Genomic DNA, 18,987 nt, shown 5'->3' with positions numbered 1-18,987 from the left:
AGGGGTAATAGGACATTACTTTGTCAATTAAAGAGAGAGGGGTAATAGGACATTATAGTGTCAATTAAAGGCAGCAGACAGTACCTTCTTTTATATTAATATATACAGGCGGGCAGTACACATACCATTCAATGGGATAGTCATTCCAACAGGGCATTAACATGTATCATAAACAAAAATCACCACGTCTAAAAAGTCATATCTGTGGTTGGTTTTTTATGTTCTAATATCAGCCTACCATGAAAATTCGTGTTATTCACGAAACAATACTTTTGATATTAAATTCCATGTTTTCTGTCAAAAGTCATGACTGTCTTCATGGTATGTTGATTCTTTTCCTGGTATGAAGTTACGAAATTCTGTCTGCTAAGCAATTTGTTAGGCGTGGTAGTTTTATGTTTAACCTTGAACACGGGTATAAAAACTCTGACAATGAGTTATCTTCTAATTAGATTTTCTTCTTTGAGTTATCTTTTTTATGTTCTAATTAGAATCAGCCTACCATGAAAATTCGTGTTATTCACGAAACAATACTTTTGATATTAAATTCCATGTTTTCTGTCAAAAGTCATGACTGTCTTCATGGTATGTTGATTCTTTTCCTGGTATGAAGTTACGAAATTCTGTCTGCTAAGCAATTTGTTAGGCGTGGTAGTTTTATGTTTAACCTTGAACACGGGTATAAAAACTCTGACAATGAGTTATCTTCTCAGTTCAAAATTGACATTTGAAATACAACCATGCATTTTAACAAAAGGAATATTGATCAAAGCTACAAGCAGGAAGTAAATTGTTCTTTTATATTCTTAGTGGGTAAAGAAATTAATTCTCATATAATTTATCGAGTGGTTTATACAGTCCCCATTAAAGTTAACGAATTGTTAAATATTTTTGAACCTGGATCTTCAGAGGAAAAAGGCGGATGAGGTGTATGAGTGTTATTTACGTACTGAAATGCTACCACTTCATCCGGACCTGAATAATTTTGAGGGTGTTTTTATGAAATGGTTTTACAATATAGTAACAAAATTTGATAATTATATTGAGTTGGGTAGTGTGTCTATGGTTTTATTTATTGGGAGTTTGGATATTAATGTAAGTAAATTTAAAAATAATTTTATTTTAAGGGGAGGTGGGAGGGGCAGAGGGGGCAAAATATAATGAAGATTTAAAGGGGTGTAATGGTGTACAGCAATTTCGTTTCGATCCAGAGCTTCAATGCTTCAAATATACATTTCTTGTGGCAGCTCACAAGCCTCTGCAACGGGATGCTAGTAAGATACTGTTGGACGATTATGCAGTTAATGGGAGTCCAAATTTCCCTAAAGTAGATTTTAATTGTTTAAATGATCAATATCCAGTAACACTTAATGGGATAACTATTTTTGAGCAGGCTAATGCAAATTTAAAGATTGGTGTTACTGTGCTACAATATGAAACAGAATTTGAGGGGGGTGAGCGCAAAAAGAGGGTTATATTTCCAGTGAGGGTTCCATCCATTGAATCAGTGGAACATTGGGTTTTGCTTCTTTACATGCCAGCCAGTGATCCCGATTCAATTGGACATTTTTTTCCAATTCCAAAATTAATCTGGTTTTAAGTGAGGGTAAAAAGGGGAGGTGGGAATGTTACTATTGTCCAACATGCTTTTTTAGATTCCGGTCAGAAATTAAGTTAAACAATCATATGAAGCATTGCAAGGGTCACGGATGTCAATCTGTGCAAATGGTTAGCAGTGACAGGGCCATTTAGCGATTTAAGATCTTTCAAAATTCACTCCAACAGAGTGAAAAGGTGGCGTTAGACTGCGAAGCCACTCTCATAGATGTGTATGATCCATTGAATAAGAAGCTTGTTAAAAAACATGAGGTCATTGCAGTCTCTTATGCTCACGCACAAAGAGACTCCTGTAATTCCATGCAATTAGTAGAGGTAGTTGAGGGATTGGGTGGAGAGGATTGTATGCTCTCAGCCGTGACAGCACTCATTATAACAGCAAATAAATCGATATCACGGCTGCGAAATGCATCCTATCCAATGCCTATCCTATCCAATCACCAGAGGACGAGTTGGCCATTAAAACTGAAAAAACATGCTGGGTTTGTAAGGGGGAATTTGTTGAGGGTAATGGGAAAGAGGGAAAAGGGAAAGGGGGTAAGGGGAAAGGGGTCAAAGGGACGGTCCGTGACCACGATCATTTCGGCAACCCGATTGTATCGGGATTGAGATATATTTCGTGGAGTGGCCCATCAATCATGTAATTTAAACGTTAGTCAACAATTGTTTCTACCTGTTTATATATACAATTCCAGTTATGACCTGAAATTTATTTTACCGGCGTTGGCACGATTACAACGAGGTGGAGTTGTAGATGGCCCATGGGTAGATGGCTCTTTTTCTTATAATATCATACCCAAATCGTCTGAAAAGCTGCTGCTCTCAGAGTTCAAATGGCAAATAATAGATAACGATAAATTGTGCATGAATCAGATCCGTTTTTTAGATTCCTTTAGCTTCTTCCCCAAATCCCTAAGACAACTCATTGAAGCGCAGAAAAGCGACGAATAGTTTCCCCCTTCTTAAGCAATATCTCCTTAAACAACACTTTCTAGACGGTGAAATGTATGATTTATTAACGTGTAAGGGCATATATCCGTATGACTACTACAACTCCACCGCGAGGCTTTCTGAAGAACAATTGCCGCCCATCGCCTCGTTCTAAGATTCACTTTACGAACGTCAATGCACTACTGTCGACTATGAATTTGCCAAGAGGGTTTGAGCTAAAGGAGGGTGTAAAACTGGGTGAGATTATTGTAGGTTGTACCCGGCAAGTGATGTATTGACATTGCTGGATATTGTGTGTAAGAACACGGATAAAATAAATGAGAAATTTGGGTTGGCTTTAGGTTATTATTTTTCCACTCGTCATTTGGTGATGGCATTAATTCTTAAAATCAGTAAAGAGGAAATAGGCTTGATCACCGACATGGATCAGCATCTATTTGTAGAGAGATCAATGAGGGGAGGGTATGTTTTTCATGGAGATCGTATCCTTGAAACTGATCCGACTGGACAAGACACCGGTGTAAAGTCGGATGCAGTTTTCTTTTATATAAACGTTCCGAAGCGAAAACGAAGGTTGAAAAGGAAATTTTAAACTCATTTTGAACTCAGCCTTCAGTAAAATGTGCGAGAGTGTACGTAATCAAAGTCGTTATGACGTTGTGACTGACCCAAAGAATGTGCTCGAATCGTTGCCAATCCAAACTTCACATCATTCACCATCATAGACTCGAAAATGGTCCTCTTAAATGGGAAAAAAAAGAAACGTAATTCTAAATCAAAATATTGCAGGTGGCAGCGCAATAACCAAAATATAAAAAGACTTGTGTTGTAATTCTATTACGATGTGTGTAGGCGCCAATGGCCGGGGGAGGGAGAGGTTCAAGTATATTATGGGAATACCGATTCAATTTTGCTAAAAGTTAGAACAGCGAATTTATTGCAAGATTTGGAAAAAGGCGTACACATTAGCTCCCGATAGGACTTTACCAATTGGGACGAGTCCATTTACCCGGAGCTAGTGAAGTGTCAGGCCCCAAATCAGTTATTAATGTTAAAATCAGAGACGGCGAGTGACTTGATTTCCAGTGGTATGCTTGCAAGTCCGAAGGTGTACTGTGTGCAAACACACAATGAGGTAATAAAAAAACTGCAAGGCGGTGCCTAGACACTACGTGAATAAGAATTTCGACATGAATGTATATAGAAACTGTGTGGAAAATAGTATAGTTCCAAGGGTGAAATTCATGGCAATTCGCTCTTTAAAATTAAAAAACCACACAGTTTTAGTTGATAAAATAGCCATGTGTCCCGTGTTGGATAAAGTCTATGTGTGTGCAGATGGTGTGAAGGTGCAACCCCACGAACATTATCTAACTTCTGACCGAAGTTTGTGTCGAGATTATAGACATCGCCTCGGTCCGGAAAAAATTCAATAGTAAATGGTTGGGTGGTGGGATTTTTTTTAGTAGATTTTTTTTCAACTCTGCAATGTTTTTCCCCCCAACTCAGCGGTAGTTTTTCCCCAACTCAGCAGCTTTTTTTTATAGCAAGGTAGAGTTATGTTTTTTTTTAAATAGAAAGTGTTCAAATATTTTTTTGCCCCGCGCCAGCCCGGGGGGGGGGTAGGGACCGGCCTTCGGCTGGCCGCTGTCAGCGGCCGCAACGCCCTTTCAGGGGGTGGGGTGGGGGAGCCCTTTTTACAATTGTGATAAATGTTTTTTTTAGTGTCTTGTTTTGAATTTATTACGTGATAGTGCATTTTTCATGTTTTTTATGTGTCTTATGTGTTCATGTTTTTTTTGTTTGCCCAAAAAACTATTTGAACACTTTCTATTTTAATAAAAAAACATAACATAAAATAAAATAAAAAACATACGTAACCTAACGTAACCTAACCTAACATAGGTACCTTTTTCCCCTTTAAACACCAAAAAACAATCGTTTAAATATTGTAATTCATTGAGAAACCTTGGCTATGCTAAAATACAATTTTTATTTAAGAATATTTCTGAAGAGCCTTTGTGAAAAAAAAAGAATGATACGACAGCTATTAGTCATCCATGCCCAAAACTCCAAGGACCCCAATACCCCTCCAACCAGCTTTTTGGCCCCAGGCATTTAATATAATATGTTCTGGAGAGCTTGCTTTTCATAATTCTTTTTGTAGTTTCCAGTTTTTTTGCAGCATGAAACACTTTTCCCCTATTATCTTTTAATAAACTGCTAGCCTGACTTAAAGTTGTGAAAATGTCAATAGCACACGCATATAAGAGAAATAAATTTAGCAATTGTTTTTCCATATTGTGAATATTTGACATATTCCATGCAAGTATGTTTCGATCTAATTTAACTATCTTTCATTGTTCTAACAGATAGCGGGGGCTAACTGATTAAATTCTTTTACATAGATGTAAATGCGGAGGAGGAGGAGGGATGGGGGTTGGGGAGATCTTCCAACTTATTAAGAATGAAATTATAAGTAAAACTGAAATATAATTTTTATTTAAGGATATTTCTGGAGAACCATTGCTAAACCGTCCAAAAGTATCAAGTACCGTTAAAACGGGAACTTAATCACCAGCACCAACAAGACCATCTGTAATAATGTGTGCAACCCATAGCAGACAAACAGTTGCCAGTACTTCTGTGATGACGGAGCAGGACAATAATATCCAGCATAATGTTCCAAAGTATGAATCGTCGACGTACGGGGTAAGAAAAAATTATATTTGCCGTTTTTTTCTCTTTTTTGATTCTGTTTTACACTGTAAAAAGAAAAACTAAATTTCATTGAATAATGTATGAAAAGGATTAAAAAATTTTTTATAATTCAATTCAAAGATGATATGCGTTTCTTCTTGAAAATGGAGAATTTTTTCGGACAGCGCAAAAGCGCTGCTTTTAGTACGGACAGCACATTAGTAAAAGTGCCACTATATTTTTTTATTGTGTTTTACAACGTAAAAAGAAAAACTAAACTTCATTTTTGCGCTGCTTTTAGTAAGAACAGCACTTTAGTAAAAGCACCGCCATAATTTTTTTTATTTTTCTTTCCCATAGATCATTATTTATAGATGATTATATAGCAGATTAATAGTTTTACATAATACTTTACACTTTTCTACTACACTTTTCTACATAATACTTGGGAACATAATACATGGGAATTCAGTTCCCATTTGATAACAAACTATTTGTTTCGGTGGTAAAAGTAAAGAAAACAAAGAGGGAGAAAAGAGATATTAAACGGAGCTACAATGAAGTAATGCAGTCAAAGATGGTGGATACTGGAGTCCAAATCAGATTTAACGATGATTTATTATTTTGCGCGAATGACAAAATTGAGAAAAGTAGAGATGAAAAGAGAAGTTTAAAAAAGAGACAAAATTTAGAGATTCAGCCTGCAGTGGCGAAAAATAATAAATGTTGGATGGGCTTTGCCTTGATAACAGAAATAATTGGGGGGACAAAGAGGTCCAAGACCCAGGGGGAACAAAACAAGATGATTACAAAATAGAGAAGAACGACCTACAACGGGTTGGAGAAAAGTTGGAAGATATTGAATGTCGAGTCAGATTGGAAAAACTTGGGAAGGAATCTGAGATTAGTACTATCAACTCAGAAGATATTTCGATCCTTTATGAGGGGGAGGAATCCCTTGGGGAAGATCCCCTGCGGAAGTCACGAAAGATAGCCCTTTTCCTCAATGCACAACTGGCGGACAAGTTGTGATCCATTTACCGAGGTTCTGCCTCTCTGATCTGGAGTCCTTGGGGGATACTCTCTCCAAGTTACTTCAAATTTCACCCAAACCATTGTCCAGTAACCCTACAGATAGTCGTTATTCTTCATGGGAATCGATAATTATTTCCAGCAAACCATATTCAGTATCTAAGTTTCATCTTCAATTGGCATCAACACATATTCTTCATTTGATTATCCCAGGGGAGGGAGCCCAGAAAAAAGGCGATTCATGGTTCGCTCAAAATTTTACTTCATTCCCAATACCCTTTTCGTTTTCAAAGGCCTTTGCATTTTCGGCCTTAGAATATTCGAAATTATGCCAAGGGGCAATTTACTTTTTTATTGAGATGTGGGGTTGTTTCCACAGATGGAAATTAAGAGGCTAGTGCAGCCAATTTTTCATGATGGCTGGCATCATTAAATGTGCCAGAAACTGATTCTCTGCTCCTCTCAAATGTAAATTCGCGAAAGCGAAAAAATTCGTGTTTTTGATTGGGCTGCGCACGATCATTTTCTACGAATCTTGGAAACTTCAACTTTCAAAACCTAATGCGGATGCTATACTATAGAGACCATGGTGGTTCTACGGTAGAGACGTGTGGATGACGACGGATCCTGAGCCAAGCGGTGGAAGTACAGGCACTGGTGGAAGAAAGAAGAGAAGATATAAGTTTGGTGATTTTGAAGTTAAGCGTTATATTTGTAAAGGTTGACCAGCGTGGCGGGTGGGTGATCATTTATCTTTCGGGAGGAGGTGTTGGGGTTCCACCCCTGTTTCTTTTCTTTTCAGATGTATAACCCATTTTCTTTTCTGTAATTATATTTGTCTATAAGATAGATAATGTTTAATCCTAAGTTGAATTCTGGTTGCTAAGTTAGATTCTTTTGCAATAAGTAAGCTTTGAACTAAATTCTATTTTTGACTTCCTGGTTTGAGTCATTGAAAGGTAAAGTTAAGAAAAAGTAGAATGGATTTTGAATGGGGATTTCGAGGATTGGCCAGGGCCAAGCGAAGGTCCACCCCTATGCAGAGTTTGTGTACAGAACGAATATTATTTTTCGGTTAGTCTGCATTTAGACCCCGTTTGGGGAAGCCTATTCCTTTTGTGATATGTGACCTTTGGAAGATTACAAGTACGATATTTTCTACAAACTGTGTACTAATTTTACCGGAACCCAGAAAGGGCAGGAACAGAGTTACGAGATACCGTCATTATTATATTGACAGGGGGATTCGTTACCTCCAAGGAGATAGTTAGAGATTTTTAGTGGTGACCCGGGTCGGGTACACTCTTGGCCTTAAAGTAGCCATTTGACCGCTCGATCAATTTATCAGACCCTGGGGCAGGGTATACTGTAAATTGGGTATTATCAAGCCCGATATTTACAGACCCGGTGTGGTAGGCACGGGAATCTCATTATAATATTTGGTGCCGCCGGGGGCTTTTCCTTCCAGTAAGTGGTGTAGCGTCATTTTTGCAACAATAATTGGTAACACCCGTGGCCTTACAACACCAATATTGATGGCAATTTAACCTACCAGTATAACATTTCGTATTGCCCCATTGTATAGATGTCTACTTTTCCTTCTACTCGGCGGTCACTTTCTGCCAGGCAGAAAAAAGCAAGGCGTCTGGTTATGGACACCAACCATTCCTCACCAAAACTGCTCTTAGATCCACAGTCTATTTACATTCTTTCTTGTGCTTCTTTTGTCTTTCATCAGCTTCATGGCAATCTTCCAAAATCTCTTCAAAAAAATCCTGTGCTTATTTCTGAGTCAGCAATATATAGCCTTCGTTCTTCACATAATGGGTGCATTCCTCTTAGCCCTACTGTGCGGTCAGATTTCATATTTCAATCCCCTCATTGCTAGTCAACATTGTGGAATTCCCTACCTTCTTCAGTACAGAGATGCCACTCGTTTGATACTTTTAAAAGGATTCTTAAGGACTATTTAGTTAAGAGTCAAACAGAATAGCATATTTTTTTTCCTCTGAGGAGTTGATGTCCCCTGAGTGTTTATTTCATGGCGTATGGTTGTCTTCTCTGCGTTTTGACTCCCAGGACTCAGGAATGTTCTCTTTTTAATCTTATGATATTTGGCTATTGTTCTCCTTTTTTTGTATCCCCCTTGTATCCCAGGCCATGGGGCATTTTGAGGGGGGATAAGAGTATTGTATTTCAAATCTGTATTTATTGGTTAATATTAAACTCTTAACAATAATTGATAAACTTTACTTTATAGTTTTATTTATTTATTTTTTTCTTTTCTTCTCCTTTTTGCTCTTCTTTCTTTTACTTTGTGATTTTTTTGTGCCTTATGTGCAGCTTTTCTCGTGGCTTACTTTTGTGTTTTGAATGGTTGGCATTAGTTTTTCATTTGATTGCTTTTTTTTCTGTTTTTCTTCTTTTTTTCGTTATAATTTTATTGTAACTAGTGGATTGTATAAATGTATGAAGATCACCTTAGTAGGAAGAGGGTCACTACTCGTGACAGGACATAATTTATGCAGGTTTTTATGGTTTTTCTCAGTGAGGATGTTTTTTCATTGTTTTTCTCACTGTTGATGGATATTTCTTGGATGTCAACAACAATTGCTGGATGTTTCTAGGATGTCAACATAATCAGATAAGGAAATATAGAAAGATAAGGAAAGATAAGTGACATCATCAGATAAGGAAATTTCAATATTGGAATATTCTTATCCGAGAGTTGAAAATACAGACAGGAAAAGATAACTGATTGACACAATTTCTCCATGAGACAAGATAAATTTGAAATTAGAAACAAAAATGGTAAACCATCTGAGGGAATGCTAACTCCTATTAAGAGATACATATCATTTTTTTATTAGGACGGTTCTCGACTGTGTTCAGTATAATACACAACTACCATTTGAATAGTATTATAAGGTCCCCTACCCCAACCCCAAAGGGCCCCCCAAAGGCCCACCGGGCCCCGAAAGGGCCCCCGGGCCCCAAAGAGCCCCCTCCCTCTTCCCCCCACCCTCCCACAGAGATATATGTAAAAAGTTGGGTTAATTTAGGCTCACTTAGAGTGACGCATCAGTCTCAGTGAACCTAAATTAACCCAACTTTTTACTTATCTCTCCACATTTCAACGAAGAAAGTCCAAAATGAACTTTGAAACATCAAAAGAATGTAACAGTGACAAGGTAACCCATGACAAACACTACTGAAATATTCCAACTCTTACATTTCAACAAACAAAAATCTAAATGAATTTTGAAACATCAAGAGAATGTAACAGTGACAATGTAAACCATGACAAAACACTACTGAAATATTCCAACTCTTACATTTCAACGAAAAAATCCAAAAGGACTTTGAAACATCAAGAGAATGTAACATTGACAATTCCAACTTTTACATTTCAACGAAAAAAATCCAAAATGAACTTTGAAACATAAAGAGAATGTAACAGTGAAAAGGTAAACCAGGACAAACACTACTGAAATATTCCAACTCTTACATTTCAATAAATGAAAAACAAATCTAATATGAACTTTGAAACATAAAGAGAATGTAACAGTGACGAGGTAAACCAGGACAAACACTACTGAAATATTCCAACTCTTACATTTCAATAAATGAAAAAAAAATCTAAAATGAACTTTGAAACATCAAGAGAATGTAACTGTGACAAGGTAAACCATGACAAAACACTACTGAAATATTCCAACTCTTTTATTTCAACAAAAAAATTTTATCAAAAAAAAAATTCTACATGACAAAACACTACTGAAATAATCCATCTCTTACCTTTCAACAAAAAAGATCCAAAATGAACTTTGAAATATCAAGAGAATGTAACAGTGACATGTAAACCATAACAAAACACTACTGAAATATTCCAACTCTTACATTTCAATAAAAAAAAATCTAAAATGAACTTTGAAACATCAAGAGAATGTAACAGTGACAATGTAAACCATGATAAAACACTACTGAAATATTCCAACTCTTGCATTTCAACGAAAAAGATCAATAATGAACTTTGAAACATCAAGAGAATGTAACAGTGACATGGTAAACCGCGTGAAAACACTACTGAAATAATCCAACTCTTGCATTTCAACGAAGAAGATCCAAAATGAACTTTGAAACATCAAGAGAATGTAACTGTGAAAAGGTAAACCACATCAAAACACTACTGAAATATTCCAACTCTTGCATTTCAACGAAAATGATCCAAAATGAACTTTGAAACATCAAGAGAATATAACAGTAACAAGGTAAACCTCGACAAAACACTACTGAAATATTCCAACTCTGGCATTTCAATAAAAAAGATCAAAAATGAACTTTGTAACATCAAGAGAATGTAACAGTGACATGGTAAACCACGAGAAAACACTACTGAAATAATCCAACTCTTGCATTACAACGAAAAAGATCCAAAAATGAACTAACCACGAGACAACACTACTGAAATAATCCAACTCTTGCATTACAACGAAAAAGATCCAAAAATGGACTATGACATATCAAGAGAATGTAACAGTGACAAGGTAAACCACGAGAAAACACTACCGAAATATTCCAACTCTTGCATTTCAAAAACAAAATCCAAAATGAACTTTGAAACATTAAGAGAATATAACAGTGACAAGGCAAACCATGAGAAAACACTACTGAAATAATCCAACTCTTAAATTTCAACGAATGAAATCCAAAATGAACTTTGAAACATCAAGAGAATGTTACAGTGACAAGGTAAGCCAATTTCAATTTCAACGAATGAAATCCAAAATGAACTTTGAAGCATCAAGAGGATATAACAGTGACAAGGTAAACCACAAGAAAACTATACTGAAATATGCCAACTCTTGCATTTCAACGAAAAAAAAAATTCAAAATGAACTTTGAAACATTAAGAAAATGTAACAGTGACAAGGTAAACAATGAGAAAACACTACTGAAATAATCCAACTCTTAAATTTCAACGAATGAAATCCAAAATGAACTTTGAAACATCAAGAGAATGTTACAGTGACAAGGTAAGCCATGAGAAAACACAACTGAAATAATCCAACTCTTACATTTCAACGAATGAAATCCAAAATGAACTTTGAAACATCAAGAGAATGTTACAGTGACAAGGTATACCATGAGAAAACACTACTGAAATATTCCAACTCTTGCATTTCAACGAAAAAGATCCCAAATAAACTTTGAAACATCAAGAGAATGTAACAGTGAGAAGATAAACCACGACACAACACTGCTGAAATATTCCAACTCTTAGATTTAAACGAAAAAGATCCAAAATGAACTTTGAAACGTCAAGAGAATGTAACAGTGAAATGGTAAACCACGACAAAACACTACTGAAAGAATCCAACTCTTGCATTTCAACGAAAAAAAATACAAAATGAACTTTGAAACATCAAGAGAATGTTACAGTGACATGGTAAACCATGAGAAAACACTACTGAAATATTCCAATTTTGCATTTCAAAGAAACAGATTCAAAATGAACTTTGAAACATCAAGAGAATGTAACAGTGACATGGTAAACCCCGGCAAAACACTACTGAAATAATCCAACTCTTGCATGTCAACAAAACAGATCCAAAATGAACTTTGAAACATCATGAGAATGTTAAAGTGACAAGGTAAACCATGAGAAAACAATACTGAAATATTCCAACTCTTGCATTTAAAAAAAAATCCAAAGATGGACTTTGAAACTTTAAGAGAATGTAGCAGTGACATGTAAACCACGACAAAACACAACTGAAATAATCCAACTCTTGCATTTCAACGAAAAAGATCCAAAAGTAACTTTGAAACGTCAAGAGAATGTAACAGTTACAAGGTAAACCACAAGAAAACTGTACTGAAATATGCCAACTCTTACATTTCAACGAATAAAATCGGAAAATGAACTTTGGAAAACCAAAAGAATGTAACAGTAACAAGGTAAACCATAACAAAGCACTACTGAAATATTCTAACTCTTACATTTCAACGAAAAAGATCCAAAATGAACTTTGAAACGTCAAGAGAATGTAACAATGACATGGTAAACCATGAGAAAACACTACTGAAATGTTCCAACTCTTGCATTTCAACGAAGAAGATCCAAAATGAACTTTGAAACATCAAGAGAATATAACAGTGAGAAGGTAAACGTCGACAAAACACTACTGAAATATTCCAACTCTGGCATTTCAATAAAAAAGATCAAAAATGAACTTTGAAACATCAAGAGAATGTAACAGTAACAAGGTAAATCATGAGGAAAAAACTAATTAAATATTCCAACCCTTGCATTTAAAAAAAAATACAAAATGAACTTTGAAACATCAAGAGAATGTAGCAGTGACACGTAAACTACAACAAAACACTATTGCAATAATCCAACTCTTGCATTTCAACGACAAAGATCCAAAATGAACTTTGAAACGTCAAGAGAATGTAACAGTGACATGGTAAACCACGACGAAACACTACTGAAATAATCCAACTCTTGCATTTCAATGAAAAAAGATCCAAAATGAACTTTGGAACATCAAGATAATGTAACAGTGACAAGGTAAACCGTGAGAAAACACTACTGAAATAATCCAACTCTTGCATTTCAACGAAAAAGATACAAAATGAACTTTGAAAAATCAACAGAATGTGACAGTGACATGGTAAACAACGACAAAAAACACTACTGAAATAATCCAACTCTTGCATTTCAACAAAAAAGATCCAAAATGAACTTTGAAACATCAAGAGAATATAACAGTGACACGGTAAGCCATGATAAAACACTACTGAAATATTCCAACTCTTGCATTTCAACGAAAAAGATCCAAAATGAACTTTGAAAAATCAAGAGAATGTAACAGTGAGAAGGTAAACCACGACAAAATACTAGTAAAATAATCCAACTCTTGCATTTGATGCAAAATGAACTTTGAAACATCAAGAGAATGTAACAATTAGAAGGTAAACCACGACAAAACACTACTGAAATATTCCAACTCGTGCATTTCAACGAAAAAGATCCAAAATGAACTTTGAAACATCAAGAGAATGTAACAGTGACAAGGTAAATCATGAGAAAACACTACTGAAGTATTCCCACTCTTGCATTTCAAAAAAAAGATCCAAAATGAACTTTGAAACGTCAAGAGAATATAACAGTGAAATGGTAAACCACGACAAAACGCCACTGAAATATTCCAACTCTTGCATTTCAACGAAAAATATCCAAAATGAACTTTGAAACGCCAAGAGAATGTAACAGTGACATGGTAAACCACGACAAAACAGTACTGAAATAATCCAACTCTTGCATTTCAATGAAAAAGATCCAAAATGAACTTTGAAACATCAAGAGAATATAAGAGTGACATGGTAAACCACGACGAAACACTACTTAAATATACCAACTCTTGCATTTCAACGAAAAAGATCCAAAATGAACTTTGAAACGTCAAGAGAATGTAACAGTGACATAGTAAACCACGAGAAAACACTACTGAAATATTCCAACTCTTGCGTTTCAAAGAAAAATATCCATAATGAACTTTGAAACGTCAAGAGAATATAACAATGACAAGGTAAACCATGAGAAAACCCTACTGAAATATTCCATCTCTTGCATTTCAACGAAAAAGATCCAAAATAAACTTTGAAACGTCAAGAGAATGTAACAGTGAGAAGGTAAACCACGACACAGCACTGCTGAAATATTCCAACTCTTAGATTTCATAGAAAAAGATCCAAAATGAACTTTGAAACGTCAAGAGAATGTAACAGTGAAATGGTAAACCACGACAAAACACTACTGAAAGAATCCAACTCTTGCATTTCAACGAAAAAAAATACAAAATGAACTTTGAAACATCAAGAGAATGTTACAGTGACATGGTAAACCATGAGAAAACACTACTGAAATATTCCAATTTTGCATTTCAAAGAAACAGATCCAAAATGAACTTTGAAACATCAAGAGAATGTAACAGTGAGAAGGTAAACCACGACAAAATACTAGTGAAATAATCCAACTCTTGCATTTGATGCAAAATGAACTTTGGAACATCAAGAGAATGTAACAATTAGAAGGTAAACCACGACAAAACACTACTGAAATATTCCAACTCGTGCATTTCAAAAAAAAAAAATCCAAAATGACATTTGAAACATCAAGAGAATGTAGCAGTGACACGTAAACTACAACAAAACACTATTGAAATAATCCAACTCTTGCATTTCAACGACAAAGATCCAAAATGAACTTTGAAACGTCAAGAGAATGTAAACAGTGACATGGTAAACCACGACGAAACACTACTGAAATAATCCAACTCTTGCATTTCAATGAAAAAAGATTCAAAATGAACTTTGAAACATCAAGAGAATGTAACAGCGACATGGTAAACCACGACAAAACACTACTGAAATATTCCAACTCTTGCATTTCAACGAAAAAGATCCAAAATGAGCTTTAAACGTAAAGAGAATGTAACAGTGACACGGTAAACTACGACAAAACACTACTGAAATAATCCAACTCTTCCATTTCAATGAAAAACATCCAAAGTGAACTTTGGAACATCAAGAGAATGTAACAGTGACAAGGTAAACCGTGAGAAAACACGACTGAAATAATCCAACTCTTGCATTTCAACGAAAAAGATCCAAAATGAACTTTGAAACATCAACAGAATGTGACAGTGACATGGTAAACCACGACAAAAAACACTACTGAAATAATCCAACTCTTGCATTTCAACAAAAAAGATCCAAAATGAACTTTGAAACATCAAGAGAATATAACAGTGACACGGTAAGCCGTGAGAAAACACTACTGAAGTATTCCAACTCTGGCATTTCAATAAAAAAGATCAAAAATGAACTATGGAACATCAAGAGAATGTAACAGTGACAAGGTAAACCGTGAGAAAACACGACTGAAATAATCCAACTCTTGCATTTCAACGAAAAAGATCCAAAATGAACTTTGAAACATCAACAGAATGTGACAGTGACAAGGTAAACCACGACAAAAAACACTACTGAAATAATCCAACTCTTGCATTTCAACAAAAAAGATCCAAAATGAACTTTGAAACATCAAGAGAATATAACAGTGACACGGTAAGCCGTGAGAAAACACTACTGAAATATTCCAACTCTTGCATTTCAACGAAAAAGATCCAAAATGAACTTTGAAATATCAAGAGAATGTAACAGTGAGATGGTAAACCACGACAAAATACTGCTGAAATAATCCCACTCTTGCATTTGATGCAAAATGAACTTTGAAACATCAAGAGAGTGTAACAATTAGAAGGTAAACCACGACAAAACACTACTGAAATATTCCAGCTCTTGCATTTCAACGAAAAAGATCCAAAATGAAATTTGAAACGTCAAGAGAATGTAACAGTGACAAGGTAAATCATGAGAAAACACTACTGAAGCATTCCAACTCTTGCATTTCAAAAAAAAGATCCAAAATGAACTTTGAAACGTCAAGAGAATATAACTGTGAAATCGTAAACCACGACAAAACACTACTGAAATAATCCAACTCTTGCATTTGATGCAAAATGAACTTTGAAACATCAAGAGAATGTAACAATTAGAAGGTAAACCACGACAAAACACTACTGAAATATTCCAACTCTTGCATTTCAACGAAAAAGATCCAAAATGAACTTTGAAACATAGAGAATGTAACAGTGACAAGGTAAATCATGAGAAAACACTACTGAAGTATTCCAACTCTTGTATTTCAAAAAAAGATCCAAAATGAACTTTGAAACGTCAAGAGAATGTAACAGTGACATTGTAAACCACGACAAAACGCTACTGGAATATTCCAACTCTTGCATTTCAACGAAAAAGATCAAAAAGTAACTTTGAAACGTCAGGAGAATATAACAGTGACATGGTAAACCATAACGAAACACTACTGAAATAATCAAGCTCTTACATTTCAACAAAAAGATCCAAAATGAACTTTGAAACGTCAAGAGAATGTAACAGTGACAAGGTAAACAAGGAGAAAACACTACTGAAATAATCCAACTCTTGCATTTCAATGAAAAAGATCCAAACTGAACTTTGAAACGTCAAGAGAATATAATAGTGACATGGTAAACCACGAGAAAACACTACTGAAATATTCCAACTCTTGCATTTCCACCAAAAAGATCCAAAATGAACTTTGAAACGTCAAGAGAATGTAACAGTGACATGGTAAACACAAAACACTACTGAAATAGTTCAACTCTTGCATTTCAACGAAAAAGATCCAAAATGAACTTTGAAATGTCAAGAGAATGTAACAGTGACATGGTAAACCACGATAAAACACTACTAAAATAATCCAACTCTTGCATTTCAATAAAAAAAATCTAAAATGAAATTTGTAAAGTCTAGAGAATACAACAGTGAAAAGGTAAACCATGAGCAAACACTACTGAAATATCACAACTCTTGCATTTCAACGAAAAAAATCCAAAATGAACTTTGAAACATCAATAGAATGTAACAGTGATAAGTTAAACCAAGAGAAAACACTACTGAAATATTCCAACTCGTGACTTTCAACAAAATAGATCAATAATTAACTTTGAAGCGTAAGTAGTATATGAAACTGACAAGTTAAACCACGACGAAACACTACAGAAGTATTACAACTCTAACATTTCAACGGAAAAGATCCAAATGAACTTTGAAAAGTCAAGAGAATTTAACAGTGACAAGGTAAACCATGAGAAAACACTTCTGAAATAATACAGCTCATGCATTTCAACGAAAAAGATCCAAAATGAACTTTGAAACATCAAGAGAATATAACAGTGACACGGTAAGCCATGAGAAAACACTACTGAAATATTCAAACTCTTTCATTTCAACGAAAAAGAACCAAAATGAAATTTGAAACATCAAGAGAATGTAACAGTGAGAAGGTAAACCTTGACAAAACACTACTGAAATATTCCAACTCTGGCATTTCAATAAAAAAGATCAAAAATGAACTTTGAAACATCAAGAAAATGTAACAGTGAAATGTTGAACCACGAGAAAACACTACTGAAATAATCCATCTCTTGCATTTAAACTAAAAGGATACAAAATGAACTTTGAAATATCAATATAATGTAACAGTGACAATGTAAACTACGAGAAAACACTACTTAAATATTCAAACTCTTTCATTTCAAAAAAAAAATCCGAAATGAACTTTGAAACATCAATATAATGTAAAAGTGACAATGTAAACAATGAGAAAACACTACTGAAATAATCCAACTCTTACATTTCAACGAATGAAATCCAAAACTAACTTTGAATCATCAAGAGAATATAACAGTGACAAGATAAACCATGAGCAAACACTTCTGAAATAACACAACTCTTGCATTTCAACGAAAAAAATCCAAAATGAACTTTGAAACATCAAGAGAATGTAACAGTGAAAAGGTAAACCATGACAAAACACTACTGAAATATTCTAACTTTGGCATTTCAACGAATAAGATCTAAAATGAACTTTGAAACATCAAGAGAATGTAAAAGTGACATGATAAACCATGAGAAAACACTACTGAAATAATCCAACTCTTGCATTTCAATGAAAAAGATCCAAAATGAACTTTGAAACGTCAAGAGAATGTAACAGTGACAAGGTAAACCATGAGCAAACACTTCTGAAATAATACATCTCATGCATTTCAACGAAAAAGATCCAAAATGAACTTTGAAACATCAAGAGAATATAACAGTGACACGGTAAGCCATGAGAAAACACTACTGAAATATTCAAACTCTTTCATTTCAACAAAAAAGAACCAAAATGAAATTTGAAACATCAAGAGAATGTAACAGTGAGAAGGTAAACCTTGACAAAACACTACTGAAATATTCCAACTCTGGCATTTCAATAAAAAAGATCAAAATGAACTTTGAAACATCAAGAGAATGTAACAGTGACATGGTAAACCACGAAAAAACACTACTGAAATATTCCAACTCTTGCATTACAACGAAAAAGATCCAAAATGAACTATGACACATCAAGAGAATGTAACAGTGACAAGGTAAACCATGAGAAAACACTACTGAAATATTCCAACTCTTTCATTTCAAAAAAAAATCAAAAATGAACTTTGAAACATTAAGAGAATGTAACAGTGACAAGGTAAACCATGAGAAAACACTACTGAAATAATCCAACTCTTACATTTCAACGAATGAAATCCAAAACGAACTTTGAAGCATCAAGATAATATAACAGTGACAAGATAAACCACAAGAAAACTGTACTGAAATATGCCAACTCTTGAATTTCAACTAAAAAAAAAATACAAAATGAACTTTGAAACATTAAGAGAATGTAACAGTGACAATGTAAACAATGAGAAAACACTACTGAAATAATCCAACTCTAACATTTCAACGAATGAAATCAAAAATGAACTTTCAAACATCAAGAGAATGTTACAGTGACAAGGTAAACCACGACAAAACACTACTGAAATAATCCAACTCTTGCATTTCAATGAAAAAGATCCAAAATGAACTTTGAAACATCAAGAGAATGTGACAGTGACAAGGTAAATCATGAGCAAACACTTCTGAAATAATACAGCTCATGCATTTCAACGAAAAAGATCCAAAATGAACTTTGAAACA

The 18,987-nt window shown here is 34.7% G+C and overlaps 1 protein-coding gene across 2 annotated transcripts in view; it reads right to left on the bottom strand.

Annotated features, from left to right (window-relative positions):
- The window catches only part of LOC148952274 (zygote arrest protein 1.S-like), a 177,207-nt gene that overhangs the window by 1,217 nt on the left and 157,003 nt on the right, over positions 1–18,987 (bottom strand). The window lies entirely within an intron of this gene.

Source organism: Artemia sp. Qi Xiang Cuo, chromosome 5, assembly GCF_049724085.1.
Source record: "Artemia sp. Qi Xiang Cuo chromosome 5, ASM4972408v1, whole genome shotgun sequence".
In the NCBI taxonomy this organism is placed as follows: Eukaryota; Metazoa; Arthropoda; class Branchiopoda; order Anostraca; family Artemiidae; genus Artemia; species Artemia sp. Qi Xiang Cuo.
Note: the sequence above shows the minus strand (reverse complement) of the source record. Positions and strands in the feature narration are given on the sequence as shown.